Source organism: Ammospiza caudacuta, chromosome 5, assembly GCF_027887145.1.
Source record: "Ammospiza caudacuta isolate bAmmCau1 chromosome 5, bAmmCau1.pri, whole genome shotgun sequence".
NCBI lineage: Eukaryota > Metazoa > Chordata > Aves > Passeriformes > Passerellidae > Ammospiza > Ammospiza caudacuta.
Genome location: NC_080597.1, coordinates 5,328,240 through 5,342,796, shown reverse-complemented (window position 1 = coordinate 5,342,796; position 14,557 = coordinate 5,328,240). Strand labels below are relative to the sequence as shown.

The following is a 14,557-nucleotide window of genomic DNA, read 5'->3' as shown; positions in this document are numbered from 1 at the left end:
TTTCTATTTTTCCTCATAATCAGATATTGTAAAGCATTGCACACAGTAGCAATTCTTGCCCTTGATTCCCTGCTATAAGACATTATTTCACTACACTGATGATTGTTTGTGACCACTTTTCCTGCCTTTATCCCAAATCAGTGAAATCTCTGCTAGCACACAAAAATTTATGTAATTCTTCTTTGTTTTGCTATATTTAAAAAATGGTACCTGAGAGTTTTGAGATAACAGGTTAGAATATGATTAAGGTAGTGCTTGTAGCTTAAAGGATTAGAAGAATTCCAAACAGTCCCACCATGAAAGCTGTTTAGGGATACATAAGCCAGTTTAGATAAAATAACAGCTAACTGCAGTCCTCTCACAAACCTCAAATGGATCTCTTTGTACTTCAGAAACATTTGGCCATTTTTTTTTCTCTTAATTTTTCACATTTTTCCTATCTCTGCACTTTGTGTAGAAGCATCAAGAAACCACAATAAAGACTCTTTGGCAGACCCAAAGGATTATGATAAGCATCAGATACTGTAAATGCCCATCTGAACCCTCAAGGTATTTGAGCTTTGCCCATGACTAATTTCTGCCTGGCTCTGGAGGGAGCAGCTCAGGATAACAATTTTCCTCTGGAAATGTACCTGAAGATGTTATTTTTTTCACCAAAGAGGCTTTTAAGAAAGTTTTCTTCCCTCTTCCAGGACATCAGTTTGAAAACCATTCCATTGATTTTTGTACCACAATATGAAGGGTGGGAGGGGAAAAAACCCCTCCAAGCTGCAACCTCTGTAATTTCTTCTCTTTTGGCTGGTGCTTCTTATCTGCTTGCTTAAAGTGCTACTGAGGATTGCTAATGCATAACACAGGGTCTGCCAGTTGCCCTTTTGCTGTTGATACAGCTCTTAAAGTGCATTTAGAGTAAACAGGTAAAATGTCAGGGTAGATGGAAAGAAAAGAGCAGCAAAGTCAGTTAATTTGATGAAGCACCACAAGTGGAGTTCTGCCCTTAGCCATACCTGACTGAGTTCCAGGGCCGGATTTCAGGTGGGAATGGTAGCAGACTTTACCTGGATGTGTTCTGTTGAAAAGCCAAATGGAAACAACATTGGGGAAGTTATGGGCTTCTGCTATTGGCACCATGCTTAAAATCTCCAGGGAGAAAATTTCCCAGTAATAACTTGGGGAATTACCTCTTTCCAAGGAGTTAAGGGTGTTGTGACAAGAGGATTTTTTGTGATATTTTGAGGATTGGTATGGAAGTGCAGAAACCAGTAGAATATTCTATGCGAGTAAACATTTAACTGTAGAATAAAAATAGGATAAACATTTGACTGATCAAAAACTAGTTGGAAAATTTTGAGATTTACTTTAGATGAGAACAAAGGTGCAGATAATTTCTTTTTGGTTGTGGAAGTACATGCCTATGCTGAAATGACAACTCTTGAAAATGAAATTTTTGTGTCTTCCAAGTGAGTATTATTTTCATCCAGCTTACAAACAATTAGCATTGCATTTAGTCAGGAAAGAAGGAAATGGAGCTGTGAATTCTTTATTGTTATTAATCTTGTTTGTCATTTCTCTTGCATATGGGAAGCCGCTTCTTCCACAATATTCATAGTAGATGAAGAACTATTTCCCCACATAGCCACAGCAATTCAGGATGCAGAATATTTTCAAAAAGTATGTTTGACTTTACAGCATGATAAAGAAGAATGGGTGGCTATTTTCAGACAGGCATACTTCATCCATCTCCATCTGTAATTTAATTCTGAATCTCAAGAAATACAATCTACAGTACAACGTAAGACTTGATTTCTGTAGGTTCATTAGTGAAGCACTGATCTGCGCTCCCATCCAATGTTTCAATCTGTACTTCAGTCTGACATGTGCTTAGATCTCTTATTAATTCTCTGGTTTAAGACAAACTTCACTAGCATCCTAGGCAGATAAAAGGAAAGCCACCCAGGATGACAATTTACTTTTCTTACAGAACCAAGCATGTAGCTGCACATACTAGAGGATAAACCACTCCAAGTTGTCCCTGGAGTAGCAGAGTACAAATCAAAGTTGAGATGAGACTGCATTGAAGTGTATTGAGGCATCGTGGCTAAATCCTGTGTTTAGAGTGCTTGTCTCTGCCATGTGGAACCTCTTTGACAAATCTGTTCTTGCAACAAATGCCTATTCCATGATTTTACTTGCAGTGAAGTGTTTAGAAAAGGTTTTCTAAATAAATTGTGCAGCAAATATGAGGCAGAACAGAATATGGGCAGGAGCTGGAGTACATTCTTGGTTTGGTTTTTCTGCTGGCTTCTTCATAAATCCTCTCTGTAACATGCTGGGATTTTTCCTCTTTTGTTCTCTCTTCTCCTCAACTAGCTGGCTGGTTTGGCATCTTATCCTTGTGGCTATTTTTAGCATCTCTTGAAAAACTCAGAGATGGATTCCTGCTGCTGATCAGCCAGTGCTGTGTTCTCCAGCAGTTGCCATCAAAATATCTCTGATCTGCTTCCTTGGCACTCTTTACTCACCTATTTTTTTTTTATTCAATATCCATAATATTTATTTCCTAGCAAGTGTTCTCTTTTGAGGGAAGGAGACATATGGATTCTAGCTGCTACTCTGTATGTCTTTTGCTGAGACTCTTGACTTGCTGCGTAAATACCTGTCAAAAACTTTAGGGCTGTATTTCCATGGTGATTGCAACATGTTTACTGTAGTATCTGCCTTGTATTGCCTTGTATTTTTTTGGCATAAGCAATCCCTCTTTGTCTTTGCGTGGCTTTTTGTGATTCTGCAGAAATGCACCTTACAGAAGTTCTGTCAAAATAACATTTCTTTGTATTTAATGCAATGGGGGTTTTTTTATTGAAGAATAACTAAAAATGAGAGAGGAATTGTCTTCTGAACAAAGACTGTAGAGTTGCTTTTCATTTTTCTTTTAGACCTACTGATGCAGTAGCTGCCTTAGATAGAAACATGAGTTTGCTCACTCTGAGCTCAAAGATAATGGTCTTAGCTATTACCAGCTGTTTATTAGCAATGGTAGATTTCATATCAAAGCTTGCAGAATCAGAAACCTTTTCCTTGGCCCCTCTCAGGACACGAGCTGGGAGCCCAGAGTGGCTGTGCAGCACTCGCTGCTGCATTCGAGAGACATTTCTTGCTGAAGCTTTTGCTAAGATAAAAATGAGTTTGAAATGCAGGCGAACAGGTGAAAGGCAAACCTGAAGGTGAGGCAAGGCTGGGTTCAGGTCTCCTTACCTGGAGTGCTGTGTGGCTGCCACTGCACCTGCCCGGTTCTCAGTGCACAGCTCAGGTATCCTTTTACAACGGGGTCAAACGAGGACACTCCTTTACGCTGCTTCAGTAGGAGCTCTGCCACCTACATCACTGAAATGAACATGTTCTTTATTTCTTTTTAACTCTTCTCGCTTCTGAGGGCCAGATTTCTGAGCCCCAAAATACACGAACTGGATTCCAAGCAGATTTCTGAATTAGCAGACTTTTCTGGGAGGCCCTGGAGGAACCATGGGAACGTGGCTGTCTTGGTGAGCCCTCTGCACCTCAGCTGACAAAGACAGCACTGCAAACAAGGCAGGTAGCACTGGCAGGTATTCCCCAGGTGTTGCTCAGCCTTTTCAGCATTACCCTGGAGAGTGGATTATTTTAGGTTTATTAAGTCCCCTGTGCCTGTCCACTTCCACTCTTTCCTACTCATGTGGTAAAGATTAAGCTGTGTTATATTCCTAGCATGGAGCAGCAGAACCTACCTGCTGCACACTTGCCATCAGAGGACGGAGCAGCATCTTGGAAAACTGATGGTTTATCAGTAGCAGCCTCGTGTGCAGAAAGCTCTGGATGTCAAGTTTCACAGAAAGGGGCATGTTTGTGATGCACGTGCCCAAACCAGGAAAAGAACAGATTTGAAATGCCTGCTAATGAAACCTGGCAGTTTTTAGTCCACAGGTATCACAGGATACTGTGAAGACAGGGGAAAATCATGGCTAAGTAAAGTGGGGAGGCAGAGGTACAGAGAAGCCAGGGCTGATTGAGAGTTTCCATTCTCACTGATCAGGGTCTGCATGTGGCTGCTGCTTGCTGTGCCAAGTCCAGCTGCCATTGCATTTTTATTATGTTTATCTCAAGTATATTACTGCAGCCTTATTTATTCTCCTTTAGAAGCTTATTTCTTGTACATTGAAAACTTCCAGTGATGTCAGAGACTTGGACATGCAAGGACATACAAGCATGGAAGGGAGGCAGGCTTAGAGCTGCTCAGTCCTTTCCTTCTTATTCGGCATAAAAATATAAAGATGGAATTTCTTATGTGGAAAGACAAGATTTTGATTCTCAGAAACAATCAAATGAAGCTTGGTAATCTCCCTAAGGTTTTGTTTTCTTCTGTTTGGCTAGAGGAAAAAAAGACAGCAACTAATATGTCTTACATTTTGACAGTGCCTTTCTTTAAACAGCAACTAATTTAACTGAACTCTCAGTTAATTGGTTTAAAAATACGAAACCGCTCAACTCGGGTGTGCAGTCAGCTTTTCATAGCACATCCTGGAGTCAGTTACCATGGCACTGGGAAAGATTTTTGGTCTCCATGGCAACCTCAGGTCGGCTTGTCGCACCTTTTATCTTATGCAGACTGAAAGCAGCAGCGTGTGTGTGGTATCTGGAGTTAATATGTCAAGGAGGAGGCAGATAGCAGAGAGGTGTTGGGTTTTTTGGGTTAGTTTGGGGTTTTATTTTCCCCTGCTTTAAACTTAGTAAGTCTGTTAATTATTGCTAATCAGGGTCATGGCAGGGGCAGGTGGAAATGGCACTGCCTGGTGGGTGCTTGGATAGACAGGATGCTCCTGGAGGCTCTGCAGCAGGTGGAAAATCTCCTCCTTTCTTTGCCTCCTGGGAGAGCAGCTGCAGAGCTGGAAAGCCACAGCTCTGTGGAATTTTTAGGACCCCTTTGCAGCTGGTTGTTCTGGGTGGCTCTTTGCTAACCCTGCCATGAGAGGAGTAATGCCTCTGGTCCTCTGTACTCAGTGTTTTAGTTAGACAGCTTCCACAGAGTAGTTTGAGTGGGAAGGGACCCTTTAAAAGCTGTCTTGTTCAACATCTTCCAGATGTCTAGAACTATACCAGGTTCCTCCAAGCCCTATCCAACCTGGTCTTGAAATCTTCCAGGGATTGGGTTTTGCTCTGGCCAAGGCTAATTCATGACCTGGGTGCTGCTGTAAGGTGCCCCAGTGAGCAGCTGTGTCTCCAGACCATCAGTCCCAGCTCTTGCAGCATCTGCCATACAGTGCCACCGAGGTCCTCTCCTGCTGCCTGCAGGCAGCAAGAGGAGCAGGACAGCCCAGCTCAGCGAAGGTTGTCATGGCCTTCAGGAATGAAGGGGAGTAAGAGAAGGCACCAATTGGGCACTGGGAAATCATGCTTCAAGGCCACCATTTCTCAGACTGCTCATCACTTAAATGTTAGGCAACTTGTGGTCTCCTTTAGCTTTCTGACCCACCTGTGCAGGCTGTGGCATGTGCTCATGTGGGATTTTTCTTTTTTTTTTTTTTTTTTGCTTGTTTGCTTATTCCTGTTAAAGCTGTGGAGGCTACACCTTTAGTTACTACCATTAAAATTGGCCCTCTGCAGCTGTGATATCTGGGGCTGGAGGGAAAAGCTGTCTCCTTGGCCTTCTGGTAGAAGGATTGCCTGCTAAAGCAGGGTGCAGGAGCAGGCAGTGTCTGCACTCCTGACCTCCCTGGCTCCACTCACCCTTCCCAAGCTTTGCTGTGTCTCTCTGCTGGATTGCCATGGTCAGGGGGCTGTTGTTACAGGAGAGAGGGTCAGGTCTGAGGCCCCAGTAAAGACCCAATTCTATTCATGCATTGGGCTTGTCTCATGAAATCACACTGGTGGCGTTCAGGCCTTGTTGCTGGAAATCACCAAAGTTCCTAGAGCTACAGAAGCACAAGGAATTGTAAGTCTGGCAACCTAATGCTTAGAACTGCTTGAAGTGGTCTTCTGTACACTCACTACTTGTTTTCCTTGAAATTGTAGAGGCTGGTTAGAGAGATTGCAATGGAAGCAGGAATTAAGGCACTATTTTCTGATTCCAGAAAATCTTTTCTGGGATTTTGTGTGCTCTTAGGGCAGAGGGGCACATCTGACCAGGAGATAGTTGTTTAGCAGTGGGTGTATGTGGTGTGAGGTAAAACCTCTCTAGTTATGCTGCTGACTAAAAATAGCCAGTGCATAACCCATGTTCACAGTGATCTTGGAACGTTTGGTCTACCAGGAGCCTCCTTAATATTCCAACACAAATCTTCCCAACTGCCTGTTTTTAAAGCAGAACATACTACAAATAGCAGGAGCAAATAAGTTTTGCTTTCAAGGATAAGTAGACTGTGTTCACATGAAACTGGCAGCTCTGGAAAACTTCAGTTTTTCAGACAGACAAATGAGCATCACAATACATTTTAAATGCCCCTGCGTTTTTCACATGTATTATCTTGCATTCACACTGTATTAGGTTTTCATGGAAAGGTTGTGGTACCAGAGGGACTTCAGGAGTGGCTTCCATGAGAAGCTCGCAGAAGCTTTCCCATCCCCACAGAGGTAATCCCAGCCCAGCTCCAAGGCCTGCTCTGTAAGGCTGAGCGCATCAGCAACAGGGGTAGCACCCCAGGGACAACATATTTAAAAAGAGGGGGGAAAATATTGCTGGGCAACAGTAATTGTAACTGGCAAAAGGGGGGAAAATACGTGGCAGGACCAATTCTGCCAACATCAAGGTCCTAGATGAAGGTGAGGGAAGGAGAATGCTCCGAGTGCCAGAGCAGAAATTCCCCTGCAGGCCATGGTGAGGCAGCTGTGCCCCTGCAGCCCTTGGAGGTCCACAGTGGAGCAGAAATCCACCTGCAGCCCACTGGGGACCCCACACCACAGCAAGTGGATGCTTGAAGGAGGCTGTGGCCCCATGGGAAACCTGTGTGAGAGCAGGCTCCTGGGAGGATGTGTGGTCCCATGGAGAGAGGAGCCCACCTGGAGCAGGTTTGTCACCCTGCTGGGGCAGCCTGTTCCTCAAGCATGGAACTCATGTTGGAGCAGTTTGTGAAGACCTGCACAGTAAAAAGGAAAAAGGAGTGGCAGAAACCACTGACTGCATCCCCTATTACCCATCCTGCTGTGTTGCTGGAGGGGAGGAGGTAGAGAAAATGGGGAGTGACATTAAGCCCGGAAGAAAGGAGGGGTAGGGGGAAGGTGTTTGTAAGACCTGGTTTTATTTCTCATTAACCTACACTAATTTAATTGGTAGTAAATTAAACTAATTTCCCCAAGTCAAGTCTGTTTTGCCCGTGATGGTAATTGAATGATTTCTCCCTGTCCTTATCTCGACCCATGAGCCTTTTGTTATATTTTCTCTCCCCTGTCTGAGCAGGTGATGAAAAACCCTCAGGAGGCCCATAGATTTATGCAGGAGGTTTTTGTTAAACCTTATTTGGGCTATAGAGTTTTCTGCTCCCTTAATATGAAAAGGAAAAATTTTCCCTCCAAAATCAAATCTTTTCCCAATTTTGTTTCTAGTTCATGACCAATAGAATATTTTCAGGCCTCAAAATAGATTTACATTTCATATGGACACAGGCTCTGGTTGAGTCTTATTTTATCATCTGTTCTTAACTTAATGATGAGGCCAAGGAGCAAAGTTTGGATCCAGTTTTGGAGGAGGAAAGTATGTGTTGCAATGAAGGCTGTATTTGTGATGGTGTTAAGTTTTTGGCTAAATTTAGCAAGTCTACTTTAAGATTCAGAAATGACATTTTTTTGTGTAAAGAATTGATACAAAAGTCCATATGCTTTTAAATATATGGATTTCATTTAGAAATCTGACAGCCAGAATTGAAAACACTTAGCTGTGACACAGAATTACTCTGTTAAATATCAGGGAGAAGAATTAGCAAAGATGGGAACCAGATGCAGGAGCATGTTTTAGATCAATCCCAGCATTAGAGGGGAGTGCTTATTCCCTCACCTGTGCAATGGCTGTTCTGCACTGGAGCTGATCAGCTTTCCTGCAGCTCTCCCAGCAGGCAGCTGCCCTGACAGCATCACACTCCTGCTGCCTCAAGAAGGCAGAGCTGGAAGGATAAAGCTCCTGTTTACATTTCCAATGTTGCTCTGGCCAATACACTGAAAGACAGAAAAACAGGCATGTAGAATTTGTAAAAATCCAACAGCTTTTCATGTTGGTTCCAACATTGGATGCCTCCTTGTTTATTTTCCTGTAGCACATGTGTTTGAACAAAACCTGTGACTACTGCAAGGGGCAATTATGTGCTCTGACAGTGGTGGCTTTCAGTGCTTAAAACAAAGCTTAACAAGCACATAACATCCCTGTCGAGTGTTTTCAGGAATTGCTCTGTAGCAGCAGAGGGAAGGAACGAGCAAAGGCAGAGCATGTTCTGCCTTCTGCCTGACTTGAGATAAATGACAGTAATCACATAGACAGTAATCTGGCCTTTTCTGCTCTGCCCACCTGCTGCTGCTGTTGTCATGCTCTGCACTCTGCTGCCATCCTCCGTGACAGCAGCGCCTCCAGCTTGGCACTGCTGGGAATAATTAGGGGTGGCACAGCTCTGCAGCTGCTGCAGTGGCACTGGGGGCACGGGCAGAGAGGGGGCACAGAGCTGGGCTGGAGCAAAGCTGGCAGGAAACTGGCTGAGCTGTCATGCCTGCAGCAGTGGGGGGTTTAACTGTAGCGTGATCTGAGGGCATGAAAGGGAAGTTTCTCCATCTGGGCAATGAGAGGCTGGAGGGCAGCCCTGCAGACAGAGATCTGGGGGGGCCTGGTGAATGACATGTGAAATATGAGTGAGCACTGCCCTGGCAGCCAGGAGGGACATCTCTGTCTGGGGGGCATCAGGGACAGCATGGCTGGCCAGGCAAGGGAGGAGATTGTTCTCTGCACTGGGGCAACCTCACCTTGAATGCTGTGTTTGGGCTGCCACAATGTTAAAAAGACATGGGGCCTTTAGAGAGTGTCCAGTGGAGGGCAACAGAGATGGTGAAGGGCCTTGAGGGGAAGTTGCATGAGGAGAGGCTCAGGGCACTTGTTCTGTTCAGCCTGGAGAAGAGGAGAACGAGGGGAGAACTCATGGTCATCTTAAACATCCTCACAAGGGGAAGAGGAGGGAGAGGCGCTGACCTCTTTGCCCTGGTGATCAGTGACAGGACTTGAGGGAATGGCCTGAAGCTGTGCCAGGGCAGGTTTAGGTTGGGTTGGGTACCAGGAAAAGGTTTTTCCCCCAGAGGGTGGTTGGGCACTCCAGCCTGCCAGAGCTCAAGGAGCATTTGGATGATGTTCTCAGGCACAATGGGATTTTTGGGGATGATTCTGCAAAGGGCCAGCAGTTGGCCTTGATGATCCTGATGGATCCCTTCTGATTTGGCATTCTATGAGTCCATCAAGTCCATGACTGTGTTACAGGGGAGAGAACAGGAAATTATGAGAAATCCAGCCACAGTCAGAATGTAGCTCTGATGGCAGGCCTTGGCATCTTCAAGTACAGTCATGATCCTTTAAAATTACCTCTGCCCTGTGCAAGGGGAGCCCTTCACAGCAATAATGGCTTCTGTGGAATTGTCCAGGACAGAAATCCTCCTGATTTCTGTCCGGATTTCTCCTGATAATTGAAAGGGCAGGCACTGTCAGATTTCAACCTGTAGCGCATCTTAAAACTCTTCAATACATCCCAGCTGTAATCAATAAAGAAACACAAGCCTTTAAGTGTGGAGTAGGTTTTGTTAAATAACTGTTGGTAGGAGATTTAAGAATAGAAATCCTACTGTAGCTAATAGAAAATTTGTTTGGGATATGGAGAATATGTAATGAATGAGCAGGTAAAGAGAGCAGGGTAAAAAGTAGCAACTTGTAGGACATAGAGGTCTCCCCAGGCTCTGAGTTCACAGGCTAAATATTGAAAGACATTTCTAAGATGTATAAATCTACATGTTTGTTCTGAGGATGACTACACTGTCTTGTGTGTGTGTATATATGCATACATTTATATGTAGTTTTATATATGCACACTTTAACACATATTCAGTGTAAAATTGTACACTGCCATGACAGTGTCCAATCATTTTGGGCTGATGGATTGAAGCACATGTAATACAAGATTAATTTTCCAGAGTAGATAAGCTGGAACTGATCTTAAAATATGAAATAAATAGGGAGAGTCTCTTTCTGTATCTTTACTGTAAGTTATTATTTGGAAACTTCTGACATGGAAGATGCTTAGGATTTATCATCCATCAGTGCCAGTGCCATGGGTAGACCTCTGTGAATCATGGTTTTGAGTTCTCCCGTAGTTTCTCTTGCTCACTTTTGACTTGCTTTAATCAGTCCTTGTGTGGCATCCAGAAATAAGCACCCAGACCTGAAGCCTTCTGTAGAATGCAAAGATGATTTTGCATGTTAACTTTTCTTATACAAATCAATATTTCAATATAAGTTATGATTTTATTGTGAAGTAATCTCTAAACTAGTGCTCCTACCAGTTTAAATATTTTTTCATCTAAGTCTAGTTTTTCTATATTTGCAGCACATAACAACTCCTTATGTACATTACTGAAGTAGAGTTCTACAGCTCTAGTCTTTTCTCTCTCTGCTACCAGGTCCTAAAAAGAAATTAGATTGGTGTGAGAGGATTTTTTTTCCACAACAAATCTCTGCTGGATGTTGATAATTACCTTCTATATAGTTACAAACATCTCATAATTTGTTCCAGAAATTAAAGTTAAACTGGCTGCTTCTAATTCACTTAATTCTCCTTTAATGTTTTTTAAGAAATAAAAAACTAGAGAATGGGTAAGATATTACACATCACATCTACCTTTCTTGATGAGTTATCAAAATAACTGCTAAAAGCTCTAGAACTCATCAGTCAAACCTTTAGGTTTGGTCTGGAATGAAGCTCATTAGATCTAGGAAATTTGAAAACAATTGAATTTAACTAATACTTGTTAATTGGGGGAGTTTTTTCCATTCAAAGACTTAGCTCTTGATCTTCTGTGACTGGAATCAGAGCTGATATCTGTCTGATGAAAGCTTGTCTTTTGTGATGATCAACACACAAAAAAGCATTAACAACTCGACCCTTTTGACCTCATACATCAATGACTTTCATGCTCAGTTTCACAGCAGAGTACTCTTGAGCCTTCCTTTATTGTTCATCTTTTTACTGAATGATTTCTTAATGTTCCTTGCTGGTTACATCCCACTTTGTACCCTGAACACTGTTAGTGAGTAACACTGTATATTAATGTAATCTTCTTGGGCTTTAGTACATTTTCGTGGTAATCTGATTTGGTTTTTACTGCTGGTTTGCTTCCTTCTCATTTCTCAGGTCAGTGAAGAGCTCATGGTCTACTCAAGGTTACTGTGTCACTTGTCTTCTCTCCATCATGAAACAGCTGGCACATAAGGCCATGAGAATTATTTCATTAAAGAGCTTCCATCTCTCCTTAATGCCTTTTTTCCTTAGACCATCCTCTGGAGACCTTTCCTGCCACCCCTCTGGGATTGCTGAAGTGTACTCCCTTGAGGTCCATTCCTTTGACTTTCTTGTTGTGCTGCCTTCCTATTCTAGGTTGTTAAGAGTGGAAAAAGGAAAAACTCTGAATACTTTTAACTTTTCCCCTGTATGCAGTGCCACCAGATTTTTGTCATATTGTCCCAGATTTTACATACAGGAGGGTTTTCATTCACATCCCCGCCTTTCTCAGGTGCCCAAGTTCAGATATTAGTTTCTACCAGCTCTTGCAATAGTTGATAAGAAGTCATGGGATATGTGTTTGTGTTAGCAGTGTGGATTCACTTCTTGCTTTGAGTTACAATCTAGCAAAGCCCCTCAAGTGAATGTACCTAATGTAGGGTTTTAAATTTGGTGCTTAGATTTTGGCACTATTCCATGCGATGCCCTTCTTTGTACCCTCCCCAAGTCCATTTTAGCTTTACACTGTGTTGCAATGTCTCTTTGGGACAGAAGTGGAAGACCTGAAAGCAAAAAATGTGATGTGGGAAGTCGCAATGCACTGTGCAATTTTCTGCTTTCTCGCTGATAAATTCTTGTGTCTTCAGTGTGCTCTGGCATGCAGCGCAATTTGTCCATGCAGCAGTGATGATAGGTTGTCCTGAGCTAATAATCAGGACTCCTTTGTTTAGACTCCTCAGCCTTTTAGGGAAGTCTTAAGAAAGAGTTCTTATCTCTTTGTCAGTTTTTATTCGTGTTTTATCATAAATGGAGAAAGCTCTTAGTCTTGAGAGTGATCACATTAAGGGTGATCACGTTAAGAGGCAATCCAAGAGAAGAAAAATAATCAGTGCCCTTTGCAGTGACAGCTTGTCCTGTGCATCTCAAGAAAACGGGTAATGGAATGTTGCAAAATACTTAGAAAAGGAAGACTGCCTTTCCTGTCATACATCTGAGACCTTTGTGCCACCAAAAAGCAGCACCTCTGGCTTTGCACTGGAGTTCTCTCAGCCTTTCTGCATCGGTGTGCAATTTCACACTCTGTTTGTACCCTGTACCTTCCACCTTGCAGTCAGGACACCACCCAGAATGGGATTTCAGGCTGCTATCCTGTCTCCCACTTTCCATCTTCTACTGGTTCCTCACCATATAGAAAAGGCTTCTTTCACATTGAAAACTGGCTGGCAGGATCACAATTGCCTTGTAGAAAAATGCTGAAGAGAATGAACTTAGCTCTTCAGCTTTAGAGCAGTGTTCTGAATGATTTAAGTGTGATTATTTGCACCAAAACTATTAATTAACTCTCATGCTTGAGGGACTGGGACTGTTTTCTGGTGACATATGCAGTAGGAATTGTTCCATGGCAAAATCAGAGGCTGGAGGTTGGTTATCACCTCTTGAATGTTTGTAGTAGTAAAATGTTATCCCTCTCTCAGTATGATCTGTAATCTTTCCCTGCAAAATATAACACGCCCTTATGGACGTTTTAATTCAATTTAAGAGTTTTCTTGACTTTGTTTAATGGTGGGGATTTTTGTGCTTCAAGATTCCCATATCCTTGCGTTAGGAATTTGCTTCATCATGTTGTTCTAACTTTATGACTGTTTCAAGATCAGTTTTAAGTAATCAAATGAATATAGATGCAGTAGAACATCTCACCTACCTAGAACTTTTCAAGAGGCCTTGCAGCTGATTTCAATGAAAGTACCCTCTGTTTATTGGGAGGGTACTCTCAATTTAGCAGACATTTTTTCCCCCCAATATTTTTTTTCCTATGTCAACAAGGTATAGCCCAGTGAGATTGGTGACTCCAGCTCTGGGACACTACAGAATGTTCTGTACTATGAGGAACTCCATGGAACTATTCATTAATATTTCCATGAAAATGATATTTTTTTAAATGAGTGGATTCATCAAAACTGAAGCAGTTCACGTCACAAGTTAGTTTTGATTAATTTTTCAAGACAAATATTTTTGGGGGAGAAGAAATTTTCCAAATTTGTAGTATATCTATTTGTATTTTTTTTTTTTAATTTAAAAATATTTCTTTTTCATTTCAAGATGACCTTTTCTTTAGAGAGCTAAGCTAATTATCATTAACAAGTTCAATATTTAATAGTTTGAGTAATATGAATGGATTTTTTTTTTTTGCTTCTTCTGGGATAGAAAATTATATTTCTGCATAGCCACAGATGTTGACTGTCATTGACTGGCAGAGGAGCCAAGAGCCTGAATTGAAGCATAATACAGAGTTTAGTGAGGGTTTCATGGTAAGAAACTTCTTGCCTTTTTCTATTCAATTTCACAGTCTGGGAAAAAAGAGCCCCTTGCTACACAAGATAATTACTGTAGCTTTTTTATAGTTGTATTTGAGTTGTAGATCAGCCACTCTTTTAGCACTGATAGCAATTCCTTCAGAAACAAACCTGACCCCTAAATTGAGAATGCTTGCCATAAGTGCAGCACATGCTTTCAATAAACTTTTTATTCCTTTTCCCCCCTTCTCATGAGATTTTCATGCGTGTTTTGTGAGTGCTTACTAGGCTGTGGACTGAAGTGGTGTACTATTATGTTAATGTTTTGAACAATTCCTATGGGAGATCCAAAAGATCTTGTATTCTGCAAAGTAAGTAAGTATCCGAAAGATGTGCAAGTATTTATTGCAGAAAGAGCTTTTCTAAATGAACTCAGCTATCTAACAGCAAATGCCACAGCTATTTTTGTTAGACTCTCAAAAATCTTGTATTTCTCAAGGAACATCTGCCAGGGCAAGAACTGACTTGAGTTTTCCAAAGCACTCTATCTAGAAAATATAAAATTTCTTAAGCTCATCAAACCATAGGTATTCCTTGTAAAAAACCTTGTATTTTCCTACCAGGATATGATATCCACCTTTTGTTTAAGGCTGCTGTGTGTTGATCCCACCACTCAGAGCCCCTCTTTCTTGATACAGAGCTACTGAAGTTGTAAATTCTGCAATACTTAGTGGGTGGAAGTTCACTGTCAACTGATCCTCTTTGCAATGTGCAAATCAT

General features: G+C 42.1%; 1 protein-coding gene across 2 annotated transcripts in view; it reads left to right on the top strand.

Moving 5' to 3' along the window:
- Nucleotides 1-14,557, top strand: part of CACNA1C (calcium voltage-gated channel subunit alpha1 C) — a 454,710-nt gene that overhangs the window by 196,482 nt on the left and 243,671 nt on the right. The gene's annotated exons all lie outside the window — the stretch shown is intronic.